At 42.3% G+C, this 17,794-nt stretch overlaps 1 protein-coding gene across 7 annotated transcripts in view; it reads left to right on the top strand.

Moving 5' to 3' along the window:
• The window catches only part of PTPRG (protein tyrosine phosphatase receptor type G), a 548,154-nt gene that overhangs the window by 366,979 nt on the left and 163,381 nt on the right, over positions 1-17,794 (top strand). The gene's annotated exons all lie outside the window — the stretch shown is intronic.

The following is a 17,794-nucleotide window of genomic DNA, read 5'->3' as shown; positions in this document are numbered from 1 at the left end:
TCATTCACACCTGTCTAAATGAAGGATATTTTCTATTGTCTGCTCTGTGATTTAAAATGTAAATAAGTGTGTTTAGAAACATAATGGAAATCTTTGCATGAATTATTCTGATTTTTATAGCTGCTTGACTGGTGCACAGATTGGAGAACACATTTATCATAGAACTTACCTTGCTATTGAAGCATGTTGCTCAGGTTCTTGAAATATTAACGGGCCTCTTAGGCTGGAAGAAAACTTTAAATTCAGATGCAACTTGCCAGCATATTAATCAATATCCTCAGTTTTCCTGTCCTCCCTCCCTCCCTCCCCAATCTCTCTCTCTCTCTCTCTCTCTCTCTCTCTCTCTCTCTCTCTCTCTACTGTAGTAGCATCTTATTATAAATTGTCATGGCAACTAAATATCTCAAGGAAATCAGGTTTTCCAAGTCAGTGGATTTATGGAGCCCCCTTTTATAAAATGCTTTTTGAAAGAATGTGAATGTTCAGTTAGCTCATTTACAGGTTCAGCACACCTGAGGACTTGCGGTACTTTACAGGGGCTGCTGCTTATGATGGCTGACAGGTCAAGTCAAATTGAAGGGCTGTTCAGCTTCTTTGTCTCATTATATAGGAGAAATGGTTTTCCTTTTCTGAGTAAAGGATAAATTAAGGTGAAAGTGACGGTACAACCTTCTTCCGATAGGCTATCGCAAATTCAGGCACAGGTGCCTTTCAGTGGAACACATCTCAAACAATACTCAAACTTTTGGGAAAAACACCAGTCTTTTCTTAGCCATTGTATTTGCTTTTACATCCACACTTCCTTAAGGGCTCAATTTCTTTTTACCACAATTGATAAAATATAGCAAGGGAAACATACCAACATCTAGCCCAAATCACTAAATATGCTTGATAGAAATAATTTTCTAAAAGTTCTTCTATTTTATATGGCAAGATATTTTTCTGCCGAAAGATCATTGGAAACATAGCTGTCAGCTTTCAGATTTGAAAATAAGGGATCAGCAGCATTGAAAATAAGGGATCAGCAGCCTCACCTGTCCCAGGGACAGTCTACGGGATATCTAACAATCCAGGATAGCAGCGGGAAGCAGCGGGAAATGGCACTGGGATAAGGGAATTCCCCGCAAAAAAAGGGAAGGTTGACAGCTATGATTGGAAGATCGGCCATTAAGGGCATCTTTCTCTGCTTGTCAGTGTTCTCACTGCTTCACTTGACCTATCTTGGAGATTGTAGTGGCATAGTAGGAAAGGGACATTCTTTCTTAGGAGCATAGGGTTAAGTCTAACCCTTAGAGTGAAGCAATTTCTTCTCATGCAATGGAACCCCTCCCTGCCCCACATGCCCTCTGCACCACCACCAAATCCTCTGCAGAAAATTGCAGGGAAACCCAGAGCAGATTTGAATAAGGTATGTGGGGGAAGGAGATGTAGGGGATGTTCTGATACATGACCAAAAGTCGGATACAGGATACAACCTATAGGTTACACTAGGAATGGGATTGTATTTTTTGTCAGTTGTGCTATGAAGCTAAACAAAAATCACTTTTATTACTGCTTTTTGAACTGGGCATTATTTTACTTTTGTAGGTGTGCTTTCTGTCTCTGACTTGATACTCACTTTGGTTATAATGTTGTTTTCTATTCATTTCCATTCATTTGAACAAGATAGTTTTAAAAATAAACCACTTGACATTAAACCAAGTGTTTCAACAGCTAGAAAGGTAATTGGCCAAATTAATTCAGTCAGAGATACCAGAGACAGAAAGGTGAAAATATTGTACTTTGTGAAACTTGCCTCCACAGTTATATATGTCTATAGACATTTATAAGTTGTATAAAAAAAGAAGAAGCGTGTAGCAGCAGAGATTTCATGGAGTCAGTTTGCAATGGCAGATGCTTAAGAAATTTTCATATTTGTTATCTTCTGCCACCCGATATACATGTGGCATCTATTTTATTTCCAGAAGAAGTTGTCTTTTATTTAAAGTCATGAATGTGTCTTTTAAAGACACAGTTGAACTGTGTTTTTATCTTAATAGATCTTAGGAGCAATAATAAAAAGGAGCAGTGCTCTAAAATGTGTTGTAGGAAAAGATTTGTTGTGAGTCTTGGTCGATATAAATTGATTAGACACATGAACTCAGGTAGGGTGTGTTTTTGCTACTGCTGGTTTTATTCGTGTTTGATCATTTTTCCTTGTGTTCTGTTGTATTTTAATATATTTTTTTGACGTATAATGCCTCAGGAAAGTTTGCTTTTAAAGGTGTCCTGTATCACTGTTAAATAGATAGAAGAAGTTGTGGGTGGGGGCTGGAGAATGCTGCTGTGCTCCCTTGCATAGTGGTGGGGCAGGGTGAGGCACATAGCCAATGGAGTTCCAGATTGGTGCCATTGGTTTCCCAGATGCTGCCACCATCAGCGTGGAGTATCACCATCTTCTTTCACCACAGCACCATCCTGGTGAACCATAGAACCTTAGTCAATGGAAAAATCCTGTTTCGCCTGGAAAGCGTAGGTTTCTAAGTTCAGTGAAACCATAAAGGTTGTTTGTAGCACGCCTTTCAGCAATGCCAGGCCTTGTTATACAATCTAAAACCTTCTGGTGTAGTTTAGTCGCAGATCCAAAGATCTTACCCATCCGTATGTGTGAGCCCTATAAATAAGTAAGCATGAACTATATTTTGTTTCTATAGTTCCCCACCCCGTGTGTGTGTGTGTGTGTGTGTGTGTGTGTGAGAGAGAGAGAGAGAGAGAGAGAGAGAGAGAGGTGGGGTTCTGGTTTGAGCTAGCTTTCTGCAGTTAGGAATAAACAAGAATTAAAAAAAATGATACTCATGTATTTTGTTTACTGTTTATTTTATGTATAGCCCATATGCACCAATAAACAGTTTAATAAAACCAATAGTCAACAAAACTGGAATAGTGGGTTTTTCTGGGGGGACGCAGGGGTACACATAACCCTAAACATTTTGTGAATCTAAGTTTGGCCTCATTGAGGGGCAGTACTTCAATATGAGTAGGAAAATGAGACTACCCCTAAACATTTTTTAGGCAAGGGGGGGGAGCACTGGTGAGATGCACTATTATACCTTCTTTCTCAGTCTCTATACATACACACTCACCCAATTACAGTGGTGCCTCGCAAGACGAAATTAATTCGTTCCGTGAGGCTCTTCGTATAGCGGTTTTTTCGTCTTGCGAAGCAAGCCCATTGACAGCTTAGCGGATTAGCGCTATTAGCGGTTTAGCGGCTTTTAGCGATCAGCTGTTAAGCGGCTTATCAGCGGATCAGCTGATTAGCGGCTTAGGAAAAGGGGGGGAAAGGGGGAAAAACCCGAAGGAACTCACAAGACTTTTTCGTCTTGCGAAGCAAGCCCATAGGGAAATTCATTTTGCGAAGCGCCTCCAAAACGGAAAACCCTTTCGTCCAGCGGGTTTTCCGTCTTGCGAGGCGTTCGTCCAGCGGGGCACCACTGTACTTACATTCCATGTTCTGATGGATTTATCTGTAAGCCACTTTAGGACCCAATCTTGGCTGAAAAGCACACCCACCAACTGAGAATCATGGAGTGGATAGGAGACTTTGAATATTACTATCGTATCTAGGCTACCAGCAGAGGATTTCAAGATCCATTGGCTAAGGTGCATGTCTGAGACTTACAACATTGGAAATGAAGACAGAGAATAGAATAGTTCTGGAAATCTGGGAAACAAATTACAGTCGCCTCAGCCATGGGGCAGTTCTGGTCTCAGTGTTCTATTGTTGGAGACGCTATACTGTGGGTCATATTAGCCAGACATGGCCAACTTCTGTCTCCTCCCACTTGCCAGAATTGGAGTTTTGGGAGGTCAGGATTTGGCCTAGTGGCTGGATCCACTTTCACACTCCTACCTCTCACTATAGTGGAACCTCGGGTTAAGTACTTAATTCGTTCCAGAGGTCCGTTCTTAACCTGAAACTGTTCTTAACCTGAAGCACCACTTTAGCTAATGGGGCCTCCTGCTGCTGTCACACCACCGGAGCACGATTTCTGTTCTCATCCTGAAGCAAAGTTCTTAACCTGAAGCACTATTTCTGGGTTAGCGGAGTCTGTAACCTGAAGCGTATGTAACCTGAAGCGTATGTAACCTGAGGTACCACTGTACTATCAAAAGGCTGCTTGATGGACTTGCATTGTTATACTTTTACAATACCCAGACAGCATGTGAATATCGTCCTCACCACCTGTCTACTGAGTCTATGGCTATATGATTCCATGTCACTGCTCTGTTTTACTGCTTGGCTTAAAAGTTTCGTTTTGTTGGTTTTTTTAAAAGTAAAAACTAGTGGAAGCTAAATTTGCAAAGGGGGTGGGTTGGGGGAATTAAGTGACCAGTGTTTAGAGTTTCAAATATCACAAAGCTTTGAAAGTCATGCTGAATATCAGAATATATTTCCCTGAGTTCCTGTAGGCTATTTCTATGCTCCATTTGGTTTCCATTGTGGTTGTAATCTCTGCTGCATATTGCATGCTGAAGCATCTCACTGTGAGTGGGAGTTAGTGAACCATGTCTTAGGAAGACCTCATGAAATAAAAAGGTTTCTCCCTAAGCTATTACAGGTTGAATGCTCCTTTTAACCTTGTTTTATGCAGCATTACGGAAATATTCTTACTCTTACTGAGATTTCACTGTAATCTCTGCCTGGAAACTTCTAAATTAAAAAAGAAGTCCCCACCCACCCACCCTACCCTGTGGACTTGCTGCTTTTATACCCCTTTGCGTACAAAAATACAAGGCATCAAAGCACCAGTAATTCAGAGCTATTAATAAGGATTAGTGCCAGACATAGTTTACCCTTTACATTTTTTTAAACATGTCATTGTGAGACCTTGTTAATACAGTGGCCTCTTACACATCACCAAAAATGACATTGATTAGCATAGTATCTGCATATGCTAATTTATACATATTGATAAGGGGCCGAAAAAATCATTAGAATTTAAATAGGAATGCAGTTTATTTCTTTCCGTACTGAGGAAGATTACCAGGTGCTGTTGGGCAATTGCAGGGCTTCTGCTCTCTCTTCTTTGAGGTTTTTTTTTACCTTTACAGTGGTACCTCGGGTTAAGAACTTAATTCATTCTGGAGGTCTGTTCTTAACCTGAAACTGTTCTTAATCTGAAGCACCACTTTAGCTAATGGGGTCTCCTGCTGCCGCTGCGCCGCCACTGCACGATTTCTGTTCTCAACCTGAAGCAAAGTTCTTAACCCGCGGTAATATTTCTGGGTTAGCGGAGTCTGTAACCTGAAGTGTATGTAATCCGAGGTACCACTGTAATCTGGCCTTGGACAACACAGCTCTTCAAAAAGAAGGCTCCTTCAGATAAGAATTGTTCTCTGTAAAATAGGACGCTATAGCCTCCCCACAGATTGCCATTCAGCCTTAGGCTGAAGAGCTGCAGAAAGGGGATCCCTTCTAAGGAATAGGTTCTACTGTACAACTACTCTTACTGTCAAAATATTTCTCCTAATGCTCAAGCAGAATTTTACCCTCCTGTAACTTGAGCCAACTTTAGGCCTTCCCCCTTGAGCAGCAGAGAACTTTATCTTAGTAATTATTAACAGTGTCATTTAAGTGGCAGCGCATGGCAAGAGAGGAGGCTGAGGCAGAGAAAAAAGTGCCTTGCCTAAACCCACATTCTTTGCCACTACTGCTTTCTCTCAACTCTTTAGCAATAGCTGCAAATCTTTTCTTTATATTTATATTCTATAGTTAGTGTTACATTGTACCATGTAATTATTGGTGGCACTTTTAAAAATTAAGAACCCTCGGGGTTGGTTTTTTTGTTGGGTCTTGTTTAATAATTTAGCCTTAGCCATATTAAAGTCTTCTTACTCAGTTCATTAGGTTTCAAGGACAATTGGCAACAGCCAGTACATTGGGATTGAAATGAGTGAAATAAAAAGATATTATTGCACCCTTATTTTGTTAGCAATGAGTGCATATCCCACCGTTCAGCCCTTAGAAGGGCCTGTGAGGTGGCTTGCAGTTTTATAAAGAAAGGCAGACGTTGATATTTACAATTACAATTACAAAAAACAGAGCCATGAAACGTATGGGCAATCAGAGAGCTTTGCGGCACACTAAAAGAGTCAACAATTTTGTTATGGCAGAATTTTGTTCAGTTGGTCCCTTCATGGTTTGTCTGCCTGCTTGTGTGAAGGGAAGAGGAAAGCAGGGGTGCTCAGGCTGCATACACTAGCACACAACTAATTCACATTGTGGCTCACTAAACCATACTTTATGGCTTAGTGCTACATGCAAATGGTGGCAATACTGGGCAAGATATCTTGTAGGACCCCTGGTATAAGGCAGCTTCCTAGGTTCCCCCAATTAGTTTTGTAAAAAGAGAGAAGAAGCTCTTGTACCAGTTTCCAAGCTGCTTTTAGAATTTGAGAGGAATGTAAACAGTCGCTTCGGGGGTTCTGAGTGGCAACTTCTTGGGTAAAATTCAATTGCGGATTGTGACTGTCTGTACTATATTTTTAAATGTTCTCCGAATATTCCACTCAGAAATGTCACTTCCAGCAGCTGTCAGTACCGCTGACCTGATGAATGAATAAAATTACAAGGTTAAATATATAAAAAAAAATCTGTACAGCTGCAAGCTGCATGTGTCCGTAGGTGCTTAGCTTACTTTGTTTCAGAATGTGGTTACACACTCCAAGCGGCAATTTTGTGAAAATAGCTCTGCAGGGGCTTCGCTGCCTCTCCTCAAGGATTCCAGCCAACCTTCTTTTTCAGCTTGGAAGTAAAAGAATGTTTTGATCTCAAATCCTGTGAACTATGAACAAGGTGTAAATATTAAAATTTACATCACATATGAATTTTGTTATTTAACGGCCATTTCTACAACACATTAAGGCTTATGTTTAATCTTCATGACAAGTTTTTCAAAGCTCAGGTAGGTGGCTGTTCAACTGGAGTTTGATTCATTGTCTTCTTCTTCTTTGGCGATCACTTGTAGCCAAGATTGTCTTCCATAAACACGGTTTTAACAGTGAGTCCATAAGTGACTGTGGTGGCCAATTCTGGATCCACACACCCTTCCACAGTGGGGACATTGTAGTTCAGGCTAGACAAGGCAGATTGGAATTTGGCTCGTAAGTGAGTTCACACAAACCCCTCCATGCAGTTGGGCAGAGTCTCTTTCACTGAGGAGCTCCACCCGTGTACATCTATATTGGCTTAGAACTTCTTCCAAAGCCTGTTGAATCTATGGATGTTGGGAAAGTGTGGCAGTGGGTTGGGCTGTGGGTTAAATCACAGATACTAGGACTTGCCAATCAGAAGGTCTGCGGTTCGAATCCCCACGACGGGGTGAGCTCCCGTTGCTCGGTCCCTGCTCCTGCCCACCTAGCAGTTCGAAAGCACGTCAAAAGTGCAAGTAGATAAATAGGTACCACTCCGGCATGAACGTAAATGGCGTTTCCGTGTGCTGCTCTGGTTCACCAGAAGCGGCTTATTCATGCTGGCCACATGACCCGGAACCTGTACGCCGGCTCTCTTGGCCTATAGAGTGAGGTGAGCGCCGCAACCCCAGAGTCGGCCACGACTGGACCTAATGGTCAGGGGTCCCTTTACCTTTACCTACTTTTTGGAAGACAGGAGTGCCTGGTGTGCTCTGGTCCATGAGGTCACGAAGAGTTGGACACGACTAAACAACAATAACCTACTTTTATTCTGCTGAGGAATTTATGCAGTTGCCATGATCAGATAGTCCAGTAAGCATCTGGAAATACATTACCCAGGACAGAGTAGAATCAGAGAGGAATGAATAAATATTAGGAAAGGGGTGTTGGGTTAGGCAGAGTTCAAAATCAAAGCATAGAAGGCATAATGGAGGAAAGCAAGCAGACTGCAGCCACAATATCAGTAACTGATTGCTGATATCAGGAGACCATTAAGTTTATTAAGGGCAGTGTTCTCCAACCTGGAGCCCTCCAAATATTTTGAAATCTAGGACATCCATTCCAACTGGCTGTAGAAGATTGACCAAAGGACTACTGTAGAAAATGCTACTTGTAACAAAATGGGCTGTGTTGTTCCCTTTCCTTTCTAACCTGATGGACGGATGCTTCAGCCTGAGGATGGACCTGCATGTGACATGTAGTTCCATGATTTTGAGGTGGGGGTTTGGTTATGCAATGCTGCCCCGCGGCTGTAGTTTGACCTTGAAAACCAGAAACAGAGTGAGAAGGGCTTTTGAACTCTCCCTCCCTTCTTGAAAATTACAGCAAAGGGAGAGAGTGAATAAGTGAGTGAAAGAGGGGGGGGGGGATGCTTTAACACCTTCTAGGTAAAATATACCAGTACTGTACACATATCTCTTTCTAATGCACTTTAGCAGTCTCCTGACCTCAAACCATGACTTAGTTCAGTGGCATCCAGTATCGCGACTCCAGAGAAATGGTTGATGATGGAACATTGTTGACATATATAAGAATTATGTTTGTGTAGTTATGCAAGCAAGAGTGCTGAGTGGTGTCCGAGATAACTTGAGTTGCTAGTTTGTGTGTACACACACACACACACACACACACCTTGTTTTGTTTATTCTTTTCTGCCTGTGCTCTGACAGCAGGCATTTGGAGTCCTTGGATCATGATGGCAGCAACCTGCTGTGTTCTGAACTTTTCTATCCACAGGTTGACTGTGTGGTGTAAGAAGATAACATTCTATAAGTGCACATTTAGAGCTCCCTTTTGTGGTATGAACAGTTGTATGGTAAATTTTAGTACGGCACGGGAACATGAAAACTCAGACCTTGGCTGCGTTGTCTCCAAAATGTAATATCTTAATTTGAAATCCCGTTGTGGAATGAGACTCTTAATGCCTGTTGAGTTACAGCATGCACGATACCAGAACACACACCTGTGCAGTGTCAATGTATATTTATCATAATGTCACTTAGTCTTTCCTTTCGTTGGGTTATTTAATAAATTTATATATTCCCCCCTTTCATCAAAAAGCCACGGGACAGTTTACAACATACAATATAATAAAACAATATAATGTTTTATAACAGAATCCTCATTAAATGCAAAAAAATAAAACTTATATAGATACAATTCATAATACAGTGGTATCTCGGGTTACATACACTTCAGGTTACATATGCTTCAGGTTACATACGCTTCAGGTTACAGACTCCGCCAACCCAGAAATAGTACCTCGGGTTAAGAACTTTGCTTCAGGATGAGAACAGAAATCGTGGTCCGGCGGCGCAGCAGCAGCGGGAGGCCCCATTAGCTAAAGTGGTGCTTCAGGTTAAGACCAGTTTCAGGTTAAGAACAGACTTCCGGAACGAATTAAGTATTTAACCCGAGGTACCACTGTAATAAGCAATAAGCGTAAGCAATACATAATGAACAGCAATGTCACCCTATTTCCAGTGTCAACCCAGCAATGAAGCTCCCAACTCAGCCCCTGAAAAATACAAGATAAATAGTGTAAGTTATTGTCTACTCATCTCAGGTACAACTATAAAACATTTAATAACAGCAGCATGATGAAAAATATCGGGGGGGGGGCAGCGGCACCATACCTAAAGTGTAGAAATAGTGCACAAAGTGCAAATACTTCTCTCCCTCTACAACACTAGTTCTTAATCCTATCTCACCACAGAAAATGACAGAGCCTCTCATCTTGGTGCTTTCTTTTCTTCTCAGTCTCTCTCTCTCACCTTGGGAGATGTCCACTTCCGCACTTTTCTCTCGTGGTCCTGTCGCCATCTATCTGCCACTTTCAGGGGTTTGCGTGTTAGAGAATAACCAATTCGTGTGTGTGTGTGTGTGTGTGTGTGTGTGTGTGTATAGATATGTCTTAAGATGAGATGCATCCCCTCCCATTTCGTGGAGGCTGGCATTGGTGGCTTGCTAGGAAGCGAATATGAGAGGGGTGTATTCCTAACTGCATCCTTTCTATGACTTTTTGTCTGAAAATAATTTGCACAAAATAATTACATCACTTTCAAGGGAATCTGTTTTCCACCTCACACCAGCTTTTTAGTCAAGTATAGTATGGAGTTCATTTTCCCAACACAAGTTTTGAAGAGAACTTTTTTTTTTTAATAAAAATCTTAGCCAAATCTGCCCATTATTTTTTCAGTGTTACTTTGGGGGAATGGCTGTGTGTGTGTGTGTGTGTAGGGGGTATATCTAAAAAAGTGGGCCTAACATTATTTTTCTACAAATCTGTCTTTCAAACGTAGGAACCAGGTGCATCAGAGCTCAGTAAGTGCTTCAAAATGGTGTTTGAAAAGTGGGGTCAGAACAAAAATACGCTATAGATTATCCCATTGAAGGTAAAATCATGTGTACAATGCTATGCTGGAACTGGTTCTTATAGCTTTTTTGTTTTTGTATTCAATTACCAATCAAATCAATTCAGATCAGCTTATTTTCTGCCACGTTCCATGAAGATGTTGTGTAAGATATTGAAATTCAAAACAAATTCCCTTGTTTTGCATTTGCAAGCCTATATGCAAAATTGTTCTATTTTAGGGAGTAATTTTTATTCGTGCCATCTTTTCTAGAATTCAAGCCCTTTTTGTAACTTTAAAGCTTGCATTTCAACTTATTCAGTTCATGAATAGCTAGCCAAGCAATATAAAGAATATGAAGCTCTCAAACCCCTAGAAAGTCACAAGGGAGAGACAAAGAAGGTTTCCATAATGGAGAAATTTGTGATACGCTGGTTTCAGCTGTGAAGTCCCCAGAAAGTTTATTGTGTAGCTGGTTCCTGGGCACTGCCATTGTTTCGTATGGAGATATGTGTGCAGTGAGGTATCCAGTCCTTTTTGAGAGGTGATGGGATATTACATTAGAAAATAAGTGACAGTCATTGATTAAAACAATTCTTCCTGTTAATGCCTTTGTTTGCACATAACACTAAGCCAAACAATGACTTGGCCCGATTGAGCAAATGTGTAGCTCCTGGACAGGGGGTTTGCAGCAGCTTTGCTCTTCCCTGGTCATTTTGGTCCTGAGCTCCACCGAGCTAAGCCGTGGTTTGGCTGAGTGTGTTATTTGAACCTGGGCCTGTGGTTTAGTTCTTGCAGACAAATTATGAGCTGTAAACCATAGGGCAAACCTTGGTAACAGCTCTCAAGGAGCCTGCTGTAACGTTTGCTCATTCACCCTCAGCCATGGTTTGGTTTAGTGTTATGTGTGAACCAGTCCACTGTTTCACATGGCCCATCCAAGAGATGGGGTGAAGCACCTCAGGTGGTGGAAGGACAAGAGGTGATGCCGCTTCCATCATCAGTGAAATTTTGGTGAGAGGAAGACATTCCAGCGCACAGCATTGCTGCTTCTCTTCCCCGCCCCGGGGCAGAGAAGATGAACCCTAAGGCCTTGAAGAATGCCCCCACTCTCTCCGACTTTTGGTGAGAGGGGTGCATTCCACTTGTGGTGTAAATGGAGTGGGTGGGCAGTAGGTGGCACATTCCCATTTTGCTTCAGGTGGTGAAACGAGATGGGCTATATTGTTGGGGGCAGTATGCTTCTGAATTTCAGCTGCTGGAAGCCACTGGAATCAGGCCCTGCTTGAGGGCTTCCCATAGGGAGAGTGCAGTTCTCATCGACATCTGGTTGGCCACTTTGGGAACCGGATGCTGGAGTAGATAGGCCTCTGTCCTGATCTGGCAGGCTGTTCTTACGTGCATGCAGTTTAAAACTTTGCACACGTTTAGCTATGGGGTCTTTGTGGTGAGGCTGCAAGGTATCTTCAAAGTGTTGGTGCTGGCCTTTAAAGCCCTAAACGGCGTCGGCCCAGTATACCTGAAGGAGCGTCTCCACCCCCATCGTTCAGCCCGGACACTGAGGTCCAGCGCCGAGGGCTTTTTCGGTGGTGGCGCCCGCCCTATGGAACGCCCTCCCATCAGATGTCAAGGAAATAAACAACTATCTGACTTTTAGGAGACATCTGAAGGCAGCTCTGTTTAGGGAAGTTTTTAATGTTTGATGAATTATTGTATTTTAATATTTTGTTGGAAGCCACTCAGAGTGGCTGGGGAAACCCAGCCAGATGGGCGGGGTATAAATAATAATTTATTATTATTATTATTACTTGGCACAAGAACAAAGATGCTTTTGAACGGTAAGTCTCTAACATAAGAAGAGACTGCTGGAGCAGTGGCCCATCTGGTTGAACACCCTGTTCTCACAGTGGCCAACCATTAGCCCATGGCAAACCCAAAATAAGTACGTGAACACAACAGCCATCCTGCCCATTTGTGATTCCCAGAAGCTGATATTCAGCAGCACAAGTTGGTATTTGTTTATACTGGCATGTGTTCTTGTAGCTCATGCACATTTCCTCTTGGTTTGCCATGGATTAAAATGGCCCTTGTGCTGCTCCATAGCTGGTTTTTCTGTGCTTCTGCTTGTTATACATTGCAAACAGAAAGTGACATAATAAGTATTTTGCCGAGCAAATGAACAGCAGCATATTTTTTTGGCTCCAGCTCACTTTGAGACCATTGCCTCATTTTCCTTGTGCACAAAAAAGAGAAAGCCCATAGTCATTAGGAGGTTTCTTTCCTTGGTTGGCTCTCTCTCTGTGTGTTTTGTGCATATGAAAGAGTGGAATTAACTGTAGGGTTTTTCTTGTTCATTAAATTGGAGTTACTAGGATAATGCAATTGTTTTTGTAGCATTTGGGGAGCATCTCACAAAAGTAATCCTTTTGGTGAAAGTGGGTGACATATGTGAATATTTGTATTTGTGTTGTTTAGGTTGCCAAAAGCAGGACTACCCAACTGTTCTGCCTTCCAGGCATTGTTGGACTTCAATCCCCCATCATAATCTTTGACTGTTGGCCATGCTGGCTGGGGCTAATGGAAGTTGGTGTCCAGCATAAACTCTTAGTCTAAGATGAAATATTTCCAGATAATCTGTTTTTCTAAATGTTTTTCATGCATGATTGCATTTGCTATTTAGAGAGCATACATACTAGCATGCCAAAAATACATTTAGTAGACATTAATTAGTTAGAAAATTGCATCGGTGTCCTTTTACATCCTTAACCCCCTTCCTTTCCTCTTTATTTTTTTAAAAGTGTTTTTCATTGTTCGTTGTAAATTTACAATTTCTCTTATTGAATGACCCTTTTTTATTTTCTAATGCTGGGAAGTGAAGCTAGCATAGGTATATTTATAGACCCTATTAATGTCTGCGTTTGAAATACCGTCGTTTGTTACCTTGTGAATTAAATCTCATGCGTCTTTAATAGAAATTACTTTTGTGGCCGTACAGCAAAAGATATTCAATTTGATAGCCTATACTTTAGGAGTACGTTTCATTAGCAGAGTTTCACAAACAATACTTGGCTGTCTAATATGTACAAATTACAGTAGTCAGTCACAGCAGTCATATTATCTTCACCCCAGTGTGATTTGGGAGATGATTGATAACTAGGATGCCTGCTGATTATAATGATTAGAATAAAAGAAATTAGTTAGACATTCCCTAACTGTAGTAATTCTTGGCACTTTTTGCATTTTATGCTTTACCACATATCACGGGCCCTGCCAGTTTAAGCATTTTTAGCTTGGTAAAAGAGACCCGCTTTTTATTTCACTATTTAAAAAATGCTTTTAAGATACGTGCATAAAGCAAAATCCAAGAAGGGTAGATGGACCCTGCATAGAGAGAGTCAGATTAAGTGCATAATAGAGCCTGGTTTCTTGGCATGTCAGCTTCCTGCAAACTTGCAGAGGCGGGTGAGACTCCAGCAAGGTGCATTGGTTTCCCCCAGCGCCATTGACACCCCCCCCCGAACCACCCACCACTTTGATTAGCCACAATACCCTCCAGTGCCCTGGGGCACTGTGAGGAAATTATTATTTTCATTTATATACTGCCCATGTGTCAAAATTAAAAAGGTGTTCAGCTCACAGCTGCCCACTGCTGCTACTGCAGGAAACAGGAAGGGAAACAATACCAAGGAAGAAATAACCAAAGGGAGATGAGCTCCAACTGGCAGCACCGGAGCTTGTCTGCTTTTAGATTTCCACTGCTGCAACTTCAAGGCCCGAAACTCTCCCAGTGTCCAACTAGATGTGTATGGGAACTGCTCTATACCACTTATATTCCCCAGAAACAGGCATGCAGAAGAAGAAGAGTTTGGATTTGATATCCCACCTTTCGCTCCCTTTAAGGAGTCTCAAAGTGGCTAACAATCTCCTTTCCCTTCCTCCCCCACAACAAACACTCTGTGAGGTGAGTGGGGCTGAGAGACTTCAGAGGAGTGTGACTGGCCCAAGGTCACCCAGCAGCTGCATGTGGAGGAGCGGAGACGTGAACCCGGTTCCCCAGATTACAAGTCCACCGCTCTGAACCACTACACCACACTACACCACATACCCCCTCCAATTCTGGGGGTGGTTTAGAGCCATAATAGGTAGTTGCCTTTGAGGGGCTTCTTCTCCCTGAATATGGTCCAATCCCCTTTAAAAGCCATCCAAGATAGCGGCGGTCACTGCAGGAATGCATAGATGTTATAAGATGCCAAGCGTTAAAAGAGCTTTGGAAGAACACAACTGCCACTTCCGTACCCTCCGAGTGTCCATATTTTCCAGGGACAGTCCCGAAATTATGAAAACCATCCCCAGAATGTCCCGTCGGCCTCAGGGAGGCATAGCGGGAACTGATGCTTGTCCTGAGCAGCAGCGACGGCAAGGGAGCCCCCCATTTTTCTTTCTATAAATCTACCAAATAATAAAATGAAATTGGGATTGAGGGGTGAGGGGGGGTGCTGTGTCCTGTTGGTGCAGCTGTGCTGGCACTCCCCCTTCTTCTGATAGGAAATGCTATCAGAAGCATGGGGTGGATGACAAAAAATGGGGGGGTCAAGGAGGGTTGGTGGGCGGGGGGAGTGAGATACATCCCTGTTTCCATCTGAGGAACGTTGAAGGGTATGCACTTTCATCACCAGAATTAACGTTCTGATCTGAAAGCTAACTTTGTTTAAAACTGATGCTGTTTCATTAGAAAAAGAAAGATGAAATCTTGGAGCAAAGCCATGGCTTAAAAAAGGAGGGATGTCCTGAGGCACAAAGATTAGAAGACAGCGGCTGGGACTTTGTAGGGGAATTTTTTATATATTTTTTTTACTTTATTCTCTCTCTCCCTGCTAGTTCATTGTCGTTTGCCCTTTAGAAAAATGGCTTTGTTCTCCTGTACAGTCTATCTCATTCTTGGGGTGGGGAGGGAATCGTTATGTTCTGTAATCAAGGCCATCATTTATTTTTTTTGCCTTTTGTTGGAAGTACAAGATCTTGCTGTGTGCTCACTGGAAGTTCTTGCCCTGCTTTGCCCACACCAAGCCAGAGCAAGCCAAAGGGCAGGAACATTAGGAGATGAAACCAGTTCCTTCAAATGCAAACCACCAGCACCTCCTCGGTGGCTTGGCTTGCATATGACATTCACCTTTGGCGTGGCTATACAAGAATGAGACTGAGTAAGCCATAGACTTGTATGCCCTCGCCATCTCCTCCTTCTCCAGAACAAAACAATGCATGCAAACGAAGGAGATGTGTAATCATTTATTTCATTGCTTTGGTTGCTCTAGCTGAGATTCCTGCATTGCAGGGGGTTGGACTAGATTACCCTTGGGGTCCCTTCTATGATTCTACTCACAGTGCCAGATTTGGGGTACTAGGTATTTGGGTTTTGCTTTTTGTTTCTGGTGTAAGAGGCCAAAGAACCCTGCTGAAAATCAAGTTATTTTTGAAAGCCTTATATAGTACTGAAGTGACTATGCAAGAGTCCCCTAAGATGGCAAAGCAGGTAGAAACCAAAAGTGTATATTTGTTAAATGGCAAACTATTGCTAGCCATTTACAGATAGGCAGCCGTGTTGGTCTGCCATAGTCAAAACAAAAACAATTCCTTCCAGTAGCACCTTAAAGACCAACTAAGTCAGTTATTGGTATGAGCTTTCGTGTGCATGCACACTTCTTCAGAACTTGCTAGCCATGTTAGTGGACAAGCCATGATCTTGTCCACTATCAGTTTATATCAGTTGTTTAAACCAACCAGAGTTTAAACCACCAGTCTCACCTAAGTCCTCTACTGTTTAAATACAGTGGTACCTCAGGTTAAGTACTTAATTTGATCTGGAGGTCCATTCTTAACCTGAAACTGTTCTTAACCTGAAGCACCACTTTAGCTAATGGGGCCTCCCGCTGTGCGACTGGAGCATGATTTCTGTTCTCATCCTGAAGCAAAGTTCTTAACCCGAGGTACTATTTCTGGGTTAGCGGAGTCTGTAACCTGAAGCGTATGTAACCCGAGGTACCACTGTAAAGGCTAAACCACAGAGTTTATGGCATGGGTAGGCAAATTAAGGCCCGGGGGCCCAATCACCTTCTAAATCTGCAGACGGTCTGGGAATTAGCATATTTTTACATGAGTAGAATGTGTCCTTTTATTTGAAATGCATCTCTGGGTTATTTGTGGGGCATAGGAATTCGTTCATCCCCCCCCCCCCAAAAAAAATATAGTCCGGTCCCCCACAAGGTCTGAGGGACAGTGGACCGGCCCCCTGCTGAAAAAGTTTGCTGACCCCTGGTTTATGTGTTACAGGCACCGTAGCTGTAGACATAGCGACAATTCTGGGGCAGAACTGTGGAGCTTCCATACATCAATATAACGAGTCGAGAGACCATTGGTCCATCTAGCTTAGTACTGTCTCCACTGACTGGCAGTGGCTCTCTGGGGTTTCAGACAAGGGTTTGATCCAGCCCAACCTCATGATGCTGGGGACTGGACCTAGGACCTCCTGCATGGACGGCTGAGCTGCAGCCTGGTCCCTTATGGTGATGCGTCATAGTGGTGAGAAAAGATGACTAGATCCTCACAGGCCACTGCAGTTCTTCCCACTAGATGCTATCATGCACTTCAGCAACAGGTCATGAAATCAGGGTGTTTACTAAATTTAAGCTAAAGAAATAATGTTACAACTCTCACAGACCTAAAAGTTGCCCAGTTTCTGCTGGTATTGCTTCTAATAAACAATGCAAGCAACAGACAGAATTGCTTGGATAGCATACCAAAACATCTAAAATCATATCTTGGACAGCAGGGTATGCATTTTTAATGCCTATAAAGCACCATTCTAAGATTGTGTTTTAGAGTTTTTCACGTCTGATTCTTAAGGAATAAAAGATGTATAGAAAATACATTATTTATGAATTAACCAAAGTTATCCCTTAGGCAAAGAGTACTTTCACCAACTGCATTTTAGCAAGGCATGAAAATCAGCTGCAGCTGATACATTTCCCCCGCAAGCTATAATTTATTGACATCCTGTAGGAGCGTGACCTCATATGTGATATCTATCAATCAATCAATCAATCAATCAATCATCTATCTAGCTATCTATTTCACAATTAAATATTTCAATCTAAAATTGCTACTTTTATAGAGACCTGATGCCCCCTTTTGGCATAATCTAGAGGATTGCACTGATAAGACTGCTGATAGTCATTTATTACTTTAATTTTAAACAACAACAACAACACCATTTATTTATTTATTTATTTATTTATTTATTTATTGCATACAGCTAGATGCCCCACCTTTTTCTCCAAGGAGCTCAAGGTAGTGCAGATGGTTCTTTCCCATCTCATTTAATCCCCATAACGAATTCGTCAGATAGGTTAGGCTGAAAGGCAGCCACTGGCCCAAGGTCACCCAGTGAGTTTCATGGCTGAGTGGGGATTCGAACCCTGTTCTCCCAGGTC

Source organism: Podarcis gaigeae (genome assembly GCF_964106915.1).
Source record: "Podarcis gaigeae genome assembly, chromosome: 2".
NCBI classification, from domain to species: domain Eukaryota; kingdom Metazoa; phylum Chordata; class Lepidosauria; order Squamata; family Lacertidae; genus Podarcis; species Podarcis gaigeae.
This window is presented reverse-complemented; position numbering and strand designations above follow the sequence as displayed.